The 12,350-nt window shown below is 47.0% G+C and overlaps 1 protein-coding gene across 4 annotated transcripts in view; it reads left to right on the top strand.

Moving 5' to 3' along the window:
- Positions 1–12,350, top strand: part of IL16 (interleukin 16) — a 154,399-nt gene that overhangs the window by 38,341 nt on the left and 103,708 nt on the right. For 2 of the 4 annotated variants that reach the window (XM_088472853.1, XM_088472856.1), the window contains exon 2: positions 7,391–7,467. The exons of the other annotated variants lie outside the window; for them this stretch is intronic. The gene's annotated coding sequence lies outside the window, so the exon portion shown is untranslated. The remainder of the gene's footprint in view (positions 1–7,390; positions 7,468–12,350) is intronic. 4 annotated transcript variants of the gene reach the window in all.

The raw sequence follows: 12,350 nt of genomic DNA, 5'->3' as shown, positions 1-12,350 counted from the left end.
TTGCATGTATGTTAATGTGTGCGCAATTCACTAATAATTCACAAAAAGAGACGCCGGACATAGGGGCTAATTCAGAGATGTGCACTAACCCGATGGTTAGTGCACATCTTTGATTGTGCCGTTCTGCTCCAGCGCAAGACCCGTACTGCGCATGTGCAGTACGGGTCCGGCGTGATCGCACACTGATCGGCAGCAGACTGTCAGTGATTGACAGTCTGCTGCCGTTTCTGGGCGGAGAGGGGCGACGTCGGCCTTCGTTTCCCCAAATGGAGACGTGTCGCCACCATTGGGGGGTAGGGAAGAGGCCAAGATCTCCATAGCCTGACGGAGATTTCCTAGCCTCTTTTAAGTAACTGTGTTCATCAGCTTGAGTGACCTCATGGTTCGCTGCGCCAGCAGAAGATCACGCAGATGCTCCAATGCTGCATCCATGGTGTATAAATGTGATGTAAAAACTTATTCAAGCATCAATTACATATGTGTATATAAGTGTGTGCTTCTAAGTATCTTTATCTTTTTTTTTGTATGCAAAACAAGTGTACCTCCAACAAAACAATAAAATATTAAATGGAATATTATGTTCACACTAGGGGTGTGCACCGGCCACTTTTCGTGTTTTGTGTTTTGGTTTTGGATCTGGATCTTTCTTCGTGTTTTGGATCTGGATTGGTTTTGCCAAAACCACCCTTCCGTGTTTTGGGTTCTGGGTTTTGTGTTTTGGATCTGTATTTTTTTGAAAAAAAGCATAAAAACAGCTAAAATCACAGAATTTGTAGGTTTTTCTGCTCCTATGCTATTATTAACCTCAATAACCTTAATTTCCACTCATTTCCAGTCTATTCTGAACACCTCACATCTCACAATAGTGTTTTTATGTCCAAAAGGTTGCACCGAGGTAGCTGGATGACTATGCTAAGCGACACGAGTGGGCGGCACAAACACGTGACCCATCTAGGCGTGAAACTGCAGTGGCAGGCAGGATGGCAGTTTGAAAAACTAGGCCCCAAACTGTACATAATGCAAAGAAAAAAAAGAGGTGCAAGATGGAATTGTCCTTGGGCCCTCCCACCCACCCTTATGTTGTATAAACAGGACATGCACACTTTAACAAACCAATCATTTCAGCGCCAGGGTCTGCCACACAACTGTGGCTGAAATGATTGGTTCGTTTGGGCCCCCACAAAACAAGCTGGCAATTAATCTGTCCCTGCACAAACTGGCTCTACGGAGGTAAGATGTCATCCTCATCCTCCTCATCCACCGATTCCTCACCCTCTTCAGTGTGTACATCCTCATTCTCACAGAGTATTAATTCGTCCCCGCTGGAATCCACAACCACAGGTCCCTCTGTACGTTCCGGAGGCTGGTCTCCCTGGAAGAGTTGATAATTCATTTTATGAACATCATCTTCTCCACATTTTGTGGAAGCAACCTCCTATGCCTTTCGCTGACAAGGTTCCTGGCTGCACTAAACACTCTTTCGGAGTACACACTGGAGGGGGGGCAACTCAGGTAAAATAGAGCCAGTTTGTACAGGGACCTCCAAATTGCTTCTTTTTCCTGCCAGTACAGGTACGGACTGTCTGACATGCCTACTTGGATGCTGTCACCGATGTAATCCTTTAACAGACAGACGCATGCTTGTCGCTGCTGCTTTGAGGATGCAAGTGCGGCTACAGCCCACACAATTCACAAAGACAGAAAAAAAAAGAAGAATATTTTTATTGTTTGTGGAGCGCCCTTTGAGGGTTACACCACCCTTTAACAGACAGACGCATGCTTGTCGCTGCTGCTTTGAGGATGCAAGTGCGGCTACAGCCCACACAATTCACAAAGACAGAAAAAAAAAGAAGAATATTTTTATTGTTTGTGGAGCGCACTTTGAGAGTTACACCACCCTTTAACAGAAAGACGCACGCTTGTCGCTGCTGCTTTAAGGATGCAAGTGCGGCTACAGCCCACACAATTCACAAAGACTGAAAAAAAGAACAATATTTTTATTGTTTGTGTAGCACACTTTGAGGGTGTCACCACCCTTTAACAGACAGACGCACGCTTGTCGCTGCTGCTTTGAAGATGCAAGTGCGGCTACATCGCACACAAGTCACAAACACATTAAAAAAATATTTTTTTATTTTTTGGAGCACTTTGAGAGTTACACCACCCTTTAACAGACAGACGCACGCTTGTCGCTGCTGCTTTGAGGATGCAAGTGCGGCTACAGCCCACACAATTCACAAAGACAGAAAAAAAAGAAGAATATTTTTATTGTTTGTGTAGCACACTTTGAGGGTGTCACCACCCTTTAACAGACAGACGCATGCTTGTCGCTGCTGCTTTGAGGACAGTATCATATGCAGTGACAGTAGACTTGTCAGAAATTGTTGGCACGTCCTTCAGTCCGGACCAGATGTCCAAACCAGCCCTTGACTTATGACACAGGCACACGCTTGGCGCTGCTACTATGTTGATGCACGTGCGGCTACATCGCACACAAGTCACAAACACATTAAAAAAATAGTTTTTTATTTTTTGGAGCACTTTGTGGGTTACACCACCCTTTAACAGACAGACGCACGCTTGTCGCTGCTGCTTTGAGGATGCAAGTGCGGCTACAGCCCACACAATTCACAAAGACAGAAAAAAAAGAACAATATTTTTATTGTTTGTGTAGCACACTTTGAGGGTGTCACCACCCTTTAACAGACAGACGCACGCTTGTCGCTGCTGCTTTGAGGATGCAAGTGCGGCTACAGCCCACACAATTCACAAAGACAGAAAGAAGAAGAATATTTTTATTGTTTGTGTAGCACACTTTGAGGGTGTCACCACCCTTTAACAGACAGACGCACGCTTGTCGCTGCTGCTTTGAGGATGCAAGTGCGGCTACAGCCCACACAATTCACAAAGACAGAAAAAAGAAGAATATTTTTATTGTTTGTGTAGCACACTTTGAGGGTGTCACCTCCCTTTAACAGACAGACGCACGCTTGTCGCTGCTGCTTTGAGGATGCAAGTGCGGCTACAGCCCACACATTTCACAAAGACAGAAAAAAAAGAACAATATTTTTATTGTTTGTGTAGCACACTTTGAGGGTGTCACCACCCTTTAACAGACAGACGCACGCTTGTCGCTGCTGCTTTGAGGATGCAGGTGGAATCTAGACGGGATTTGGAACCGGGGACACACTACCTCCATCAATTGTCTAAATCCCACTGCACTAATGGCGGATACCGGACGCACCAACATAGCAGTCAAGGCCACAGTTATACGTTTTGCTTCAGGATGACTGCTGTCGTACTTCATCCTCATCGCTAGGGACTGTTGGAGGGTCAATTGTTTAGTAAAAGTAGTGATGTTTCTACTTCCTCTCTGGGATGATGAACAACTCCCAGCAGCAGCAACAGCACTAGGAGGAAGTGGTTCTTGATCTTTCCCTATTTTATTTTTATCGGAGAAAGTTTGGTCCTCCATTTATGTTATACTGATATATACGTGCGGCTAAAGCGCACACAAACACAGAAAATATTTATTTATTTTTGCTGGAGAGTAGTGCACTTTGTGAGTTACACCACCCTTTAAGAAATGAGCCAGCCGGCTCTTTACTTATGGGACACAGGCGCACGCTTCGCGCTGCTCCTTTGTTGATGCACGTGCAGCCACAGTGCACACAAGTCACAAACACAGAAAATATATATTTTTTTGGTTTGGACTGGAGTGTACTTTGGGGGTTACAGCACCCTTTAATGGTCAAGCCAGCCGGCCCTTTACTTATGACACAGGCGCACGCTTGGCACTACTTTGTTGATGCACGTCCGGCTACTGCGCACACAATTCACAAACACAGAAAATATTTTTTTTTTTGGTTTGGACTGGAGTGTACTTTGGGGGTTACAGCACCCTTTAACGGTCAAGCCAGCCGGCCCTTTACTTATGACACAGGCGCACGCTTGGCACTACTTTGTTGATGCACGTGCGGCTAATGCGCACACAATTCCCAAACACAGAAAATAATTTTTTTTTTGGTTTGGACTGGAGTGTACTTTGGGGGTTACAGCACCCTTTAATGGTCAAGCCAGCCGGCCCTTTACTTATGACACAGGCGCATGCTTGGCACTACTTTGTTGATGCACGTGCGGCTACTGCGCACACAATTCACAAACACAGAAAATATATATTTTTTTGGTTTGGACTGGAGTGTACTTTGGGGGTTACAGCACCCTTTAATGGTCAAGCCAGCTGGCCCTTTACTTATGACACAGGCGCACGCTTGGCACTACTTTGTTGATGCACGTGCGGCTACTGCGCACACAATTCACAAGCACAGAAAATATATATTTTTTGGTTTGGACTGGAGTGTACTTTGGGGGTTACAGCACCCTTTAACGGTCAAGCCAGCCGGCCCTTTACTTATGACACAGGCGCACTCTTGGCACTACTTTGTTGATGCACGTGCGGCTACTGCGCACACAATTCCCAAACACAGAAAATAATTTTTTTTTTGGTTTGGACTGGAGTGTACTTTGGGGGTTACAGCACCCTTTAATGGTCAAGCCAGCCGGCCCTTTACTTATGACACAGGCGCACGCTTGGCACTACTTTGTTGATGCACGTGCGGCTACTGCGCACACAATTCACAAACACAGAAAATAATTTTTTTTTTGGTTTGGACTGGAGTGTACTTTGGGGGTTACAGCACCCTTTAACGGTCAAGCCAGCCGGCCCTTTACTTATGACACAGGCGCACGCTTGGCACTACTTTGTTGATGCACGTGCGGCTACTGCGCACACAATTCACAAACACAGAAAATATATTATTTTTTTAGCACTTGGGGGGAGCACCCCTGATGGACAGAGCACCCCCTGGACAACACTACAGCACCCCTTTAGGACTGGGACACTGCACAGGACTTTGGAGTGGACACAGCCGCTATGGAGAACTGACTGCACAACACAGTCCAGCCAGCCCCTATGGACTTTGAAGTAGTGGACACAGCCCCTATTAACAACAGCAGCACAGCACAACACAGCCAGCCCCTATGGACTTTGAAGTAGTGGACAACAGCAGCACTACACTACACTACACTACACAGCCCAGCCAGCCCTAACTCCCACCCTCCCTCTTCACTGTCCACAGCCGAGTGAGAAAATGGCGCCGACGCGGGTACCTTATATAGGATCCAAAACCCGCGAGACTCGGAAGGCGGGATGATGACGTTTTGCCTCGATTTCAGATCCGAGTCAGGCGGGAAAAGTCGAGCCTGACTCGGATCGGACTCGGATCGGGGGGGCTCGGAGGGGTTCGGATTTCTGTTCACACCAGCAAAATTATAACCCAATAATCAGTATCTGTGCACCTCAATGTAGAGCAATATGAGCACATCAGGTGTCTGTTACAGCACTCCCTAGTAATCGCATAAACTCTTGGAACCAGGCTAGAAAATTCTTCACCTTTAGCAGCAACCTTTCCCATAGAGATTGATACTCTCAGTACTTACACTCAAAGTAGTGGGAGTTTCACTAAGCACTATTCTTATCATTTGCTCACTATGTTAATGACTGTAATTTACTGTACAAATATATCATTCTGTTTTTTTATATATATTCTGAACTTAGGGCCTGATTCAGACCCGCTCGCTAGGATGTGTTCGCATGCAGCCAGCCGATTGTTTGCATTCTGCGCATGCCTACACATCGCAATGCGTGTGTGCGAACCAGTGCAAGTGATCGGGAAGTGTTTGCTCGCTGCGCATAGACAGCCCGGCTAAATGAGTGACAGGAGAGGCCGTTTGTGGGTGGTGACAGAGGCTGGCCGCTAAAAATGCGGGAGTGGAGGTGCGAATGCAGGCACGTCTGAGCGTCCTAACGCCGTTTCAGAGGCGTGCATAATTAAGAGGCAGCGTCACTGTACACGTCACTTGGCTGAATTTTACACTGAAGTGCTCGCAGTGCTTGTGGTAGAGTATGGTCAGCCTCAAGAGCTGTGAACGCTTCCGATGCTACTCAATGTTACCGATGGTTGCATATACTTCCTGGAGATTATGTGCACTAGTAGGCGTCTTAAGACAGGCTGGTGGGCGTCTGCATACACAATGCGATCGCACGCTAAGACATAGTGGGTGTGCTAATGCTTTGCCATGCGATCGCCTGCCTTGCCGAATTTGCATATGCATCTAGCGAGCGGGTCTGAATCGAGCCCTTAATCCCAGTAGTGACCCAATATTATGACTCTGTTGAAGTATAATGTATCTGTCCTTCTTTTAAGTGTAATGTATACAGTAAATATGTTTGGTAAACTGTATGCTACATTTATTGCTTGTTTCTCAAATGTACCTGAACTTGAGCAACCATTCAAAATTCTTAAAGTCAGAAGGGTGCGGGTGTGAGAAACTTCATCTCTGTATCACTTGATAAAAATATTGTTCTAAATCTTAATTTATACATTTTATAGTCTACAAACTGCTGTTGTTGTAACGTGTATTCAGTATATTAAATAGGAGAAGTTATGTTATGGATTTATTAATGTGAAAAAAACAGACTAATCCTTTAATACAATGTCCAGTTGGCAGATATAAACACAGAATTTGGTACTTATTAATTATACAGGTGCCACTCAGAAAACTTTGGCCCTGATTCAGAGCCGCTCGTAAGCGGCCGCTCGTTCGTTCTGACCGATGTTCGCACATCTGCGCATGCGTACGGTTTTTAATACGCCTGCGCGAACCAGTGAGTGTGGCCGAAAATCGTTTGTTCGCTATATAGCGAATGTCTGCTATTTTGAGTGACAGAAGGAGGCACATGTGGGTGGTAACAGGGGAAGGTGCTTGAAAACGGGGGTGTGGAATTAGATTGCAGGCGTGCTTAAAGGTCAAAATGGACGTTTTAAGGGAGTGCATAATTAATACAGCAGCGTCATTGACCACGTCACTTGGTTTTTTTTTACTCAGAACTGCTCGCAAAATAGCGGTTGAAAAAAACAGCCACAAGAATAGCGAGCAGTTCATACGCTGTTCGATGTACTCGATTAATCTAATAAATAGCGGACATGACGTATGGTGCGAGCGGCAAGGGGGCTTATTTTTCAAAATTACAACTGCAAGTTTTGCTCGCTCGTTCAGACTTAGAGACGTAAACAGACCGCAATTAGCGAACGGTTGATTTGAATAGCCACCCCTTGTTTTAGAACGAACGACCGCAAATAGCGAGCGGCTCTGAATGAGGGCCTTTGTCCACCAGTCATTCTATCAACATTTGAAGGAAAATCTGAACCCATATTTTTTGTCAAATGGTGCCCATATAATTAACAAGTACCCAGTATTTATGGTGTGCAACTATTTCATGGTTTATTCTACAGTAGGTGATAAATGTTAATCTGCTCTCCTTGTCCAGGCAAATGAGACTGAAACAAGCTATGAATGTCGATGCTTTGAAAAATATGCTAATTCTGCTGAAAAGCAGAATGAAAGGTGAGATATTATTATACTTTATTTAGATAGTGCCAGCAATTCACAGAGAATATATAATCATTCATGTCCCGTGCCATTGGAGCATACAGTCTACATTATATATCAAAGAAATACACAATAGTGTCCATCTTGTAAGACATAAATCACAGTACTAATATGATTTTGGACTGCGAGAGGAAACACATAAAGAGAATATACAAACCACCCAAATAGTACACTAGACAGAATTGAACCCACAGCCTAGCACTTTGAAGAAGCAATTCCAACGATTGTCCCACCCAGGGACGTATCTATAATGGGTGCAGGGTGTGCGGGGAACACGGGCCCCTGGACCAAGGGGGGCCCTTCACCGCACACCCTGCACCCATAGTATTACTTACCTCTCTGGAGTCCCACTTCGGCGCGGGGGTCAGACGCTGTAAAAAACGACTGGAAAATGGCAGCCACAGCCATTTTCCCGGTGACCAGCGCATACTCTATAGACTCTGGGTGCACTCTAGTGCCCAGATCCTATAACTCCGGTGCTGGCCGCGCTCAGCCCAGTGCGCTGCCAGCCACCGGACAGAGAGGAGGGGGCCCGTGTCGGAGACTGCACACGGGCCCCCTCCTCTCTAGAAATGCCCCTGGCCCCACCCCAGTGAGGGGTCAGAATAAAGACATGTGAGTTTTATATCATGTAGATTAAAAAAGGAAAAATGTAAAATAATAATGTCTTTTAATTAGGGGTGTGCACCGGCCACTTTTCGTGTTTTGTGTTTTGGTTTTGGATCTGGATCTTTCTTCGTGTTTTGGATCTGGATTGGTTTTGCCAAAACCACCCTTCCGTGTTTTGGGTTCTGGGTTTTGTGTTTTGGATCTGGATTTTTTCTTAAAAAATAAAAAAAAACGCTAAAATCACATAAAATGGGCCTTTTTTTGTTCCTACGCTATTAATAACCCCAATAACATTAATTTCCACTCATTTCCACTCTATTCTGAACACCTCACACCTCACAATATTGTTTTTAGGCCAAAAGGTTGCACCGAGGTAGCTGGATGACTATGCTAAGCGACACAAGTGGGCGGCACAAACACGTGGCCCATCTAGGAGTGGCACTGCAGTGGCAGACAGGAAGCCAATCAGCGTTATGGTGCCCATTTGCATGTAGAACGAACCCGGGAGATCCGTGCTACATGCATCTGTGTGATTGGCACAGAGCAATGACAGGTCCGTGAGACCCGTCTGTGCTGCTGTGGTAAAAAAAAAAAAAAAACCTGTGTAAAAAAAGAAAAAAATGGCGTGCACCCCCCCAAAAAAGAGCAACCAGCCCCGGGCATTAGTAACCCAGTGCTGGGTGTGCTTAAATACAGGGGACAAACGACGTAGGGGTCCCCTGTACTTAAGCACAACCAGCACGGGCTAGTCAGAACCAGCGCTGGATACCAAAATACGGGGGACAAACGACGTAGGGGTCCCCCGTATTCTGCGCAACCAGCTCTGGGCTCTGATCCGGTCCTGGTTCTGGAAATACAGGGGAAAAAAATTTGTAGGGTTCCCCTGTATGTTCCAGGACCAGCACTGGACTTTTTCTAGCGGGGGGCTGATGCCACAGCCAGGGGAGCCCTTTCACCGGGCCCCCCAGCCACAGCATCAGCCCTGACCGCTAGTCAGCCCAGGCCGGGGATCCCTGGAGAGCTGGGGACCCCCCCAATAAAGGGGTCACCCTCTCCAGGGCACCCCAGGCCCAGGCTGATAGCCCGGGGCTATCCCCGCCACCCCTGGTGACGGTGGGTGGCGGGTTGATTGTGTGGTGTGGTGTAAATAAAGAATATCAAACATTGTCTTTACAAGTAGAACTGCAAGTCCCAGCTAGCCTGCCCCGCATGCTGGTACTTGGAGAACCACAAGTACCAGCATGCAGGGCATTAAGGGCCCACTAGTACCTGTAGTTCACCTGTAAAAAAAATGTTTAAAAAAACACAGGACACACACACCGTGACAGTATAAGTTTATTAAACATACATACACACACACACACATGTACACATACTCACCTATGTAACCTGTAGCATCGGTCCACTTGTCCGGTAAAGTATCCATAGGGGACCTGTGAAAAAAAACATACTCACCATCTCCTATGCGAGGTTCTGTCCTCTTCGTTCCAAAGTAGGCATCCCCGGACTTGGCAAAAAAACAAAACGAAAACGCGATCCACGAACTTAGTACCGTTCTATAGAACGGTACTTCCCGAATGAGAGCTTAGCGGCGGGGTATCACCATGGAAACCCCGCTGCTAAGCGTTCATTGGCTGAGAGAGGTCATCTCCCATCTCTCAGCCAATGAACGGCTCCCTCCATTGTAGTGAATGGTGGGAACCGCAGGGTAAACTTTAATAACCTTGCGGCTCCCACCATTCACTACAATGGAGGGAGCCGTTCATTGGCTGAGAGACTGGAGATGACCTCTCTCAGCCAATGATATGGTGATATGATATGGTTTCCATGGTGATACCCCGCCGCTAAGCTCTCATTCGGGAAGTACCGTTCTATAGAACGGTACTAAGTTCGTGGATCGCGTTTTCGTTTTTTTTTTGGCAAGTCCGGGGATGCCTACTTTGGAACGAAGAGGACAGAACCTCGCATAGGAGATGGTGAGTATGTTTTTTTTCACAGGTCCCCTATGTATACTTTACCGGACAAGTGGACCGATGCTACAGGTTACATAGGTGAGTATGTGTATATGTGTGTGTGTGTGTATGTATGTTTAATAAACTTATACTGTCACGGTGTGTGTGTCCTGTGTTTTTTTAAAACATTTTTTTTACAGGTGAACTACAGGTACTAGTGGGCCCTTAATGCCCTGCATGCTGGTACTTGTGGTTCTCCAAGTACCAGCATGCGGGGCAGGCTTGCTGGGACTTGCAGTTCTACTTGTAAAGACAATGTTTGATATTCTTTATTTACACCACACCACACAATCAACCCGCCACCCACCGCCACCAGGGGTGGCGGGGATAGCCCCGGGCTATCAGCCTGGGCCTGGGGTGCCCTGGAGAGGCATTGGGGGGGTCCCCAGCTCTCCAGGGATCCCCGGCCTGGGCTGACTAGCGGTCAGGGCTGATGCTGCGGCTGGGGGGCCCGGTGAAAGGGCTCCCCTGGCTGTGGCATCAGCCCCCCGCTAGAAAAAGTCCAGTGCTGGTTCTGGAACATACAGGGGAACCCTACTAATTTTTTTCCCCTGTATTTCCAGAACTAGGACCGGATCAGAGCCCAGAGCTGGTTGCGCAGAATACGGGGGACCCCTACGTCGTTTGTCCCCCGTATTTTGGCAACCAGCGCTGGTTCTGACTAGCCCGGTGCTGGTTGTGCTTAAGTACAGGGGTCCCCTGTATTTAAGCACACCCAGCACTGGGTCACTAATGCCCGGGGCTGGTTGCTCTTTTTTGGGGGGGGGGCACGCCATTTTTTTCTTTTTTTACACAGGTTTTTTTTTTTTTTTACCACAGCAGCACAGACGGGTCTCACGGACCCGTCAGTGCTCTGTGTCAATGACACAGATGCAAGTAGCACGGATCTCCTGGTCCGTGCGTGCATCTGTGTCATTGAAATACACAGCAGCACAGACGGGTCTCACTGACCCAACTGTGCTCTGTGTCACTGTCAGTCACACAGATGCATGTAGCACGGATCTCACGAGTCCGTGCTACATGCAAATGAGCACCATAATGCTGATTGGCTGAGAGCCGTGACAGACGGCTCTGTCAGCCAATCAGCACTTTGCCCATTAAAGGCAAAGGCATTTTTTTTAAAATGGCCGCTCGAGGCAAAACCTCGAGATCCGACAGCAGATCTCGAGGTTTTGCCTCGGGAGAGGGATCCGGGGCAGACAGGGAGATCCGAGCTTGGGCTCGGATCGCCCCGGATCCCCGAAGTTCGGGTGGGTTCGGTTCTCAGGGAACCGAACGCGCTCATCCCTACTTTTAATGAGCCATTATAACTGGAAAAGGATTAGGAGGATTAAAATTGGCTGCACAGTGCATACTTAACTAGTATATAGACATTTGTCTTTGTAGGAATAAGGAGATGTGCTCTGTTCACCAATCCCTTATTTCAAACAAAACGCAATGCATGAAGCATATTGCTTTTATGGGGTGGCAGTTTAGAACTCAGACTCCTGCTGGTTATCTTAACTTACTATAGTACAGGTTTTTTTGGGGATGTTTGGCAGTTAAAGTGACAAGTCAAGGACAAGCTTTGATACGTTGCAAAAGCCCTTAGGAAAAGTCTGACAACAGGACAGTTTAGCAAACAAAAAAATTGGTTGATTTTGCGTGCAAAAAAGCCGCCGCTGCTTCATCATAGCACTTTGCATGCTGATTCAGCTGCACACCGATATACAAGTGTCACATATCAAAATAATCAGCCCAGTCCTGTGGTGTGTCCTAAGCACATCACATTGCGACTTAGAAGCAGTTTTTCGACAAAACAAGACGTGAAAAACACACCCAGCTCTAGCAGAGTCTCACTGGCCTAGGTGTGCCAAGAGGGGTTATTTGTCGTGACTGAAGCAAAGATGTACGACGACACATTTTTCTGTGTGATATGGTGGATAATTAAGCATTATTATCAGGGTCAGCGCTACCAATAAGCAGCTGCTTAGGTGTGCCAGCCACTGGAGGGCACCGCATGCCACTGATAAATGTAACATACATAATATTGTGTGCTGTGTCTGTGGTGATGGTCTAGTGGCGCCCATGGCACTGGTCTAGCATGCTGCAGCCACCACTGTCAGTCACTGTGGCAGTGTGCACCCTACAGCGTCTGCCCGGCTGCCTATCATCAGCGCTGACGTGCGCTTGCTTTCAACCCCTGGCCTCATCTATCGTCCCCTTAGCTCCTTCTCT

Source organism: Taudactylus pleione, unplaced genomic scaffold, assembly GCF_031769625.1.
Source record: "Taudactylus pleione unplaced genomic scaffold, aTauple2 ptg000129l, whole genome shotgun sequence".
NCBI lineage: Eukaryota > Metazoa > Chordata > Amphibia > Anura > Myobatrachidae > Taudactylus > Taudactylus pleione.
The sequence above is the reverse complement of the archived record's forward strand: the minus strand, read 5'-3'. Positions and strand labels throughout refer to the sequence as shown.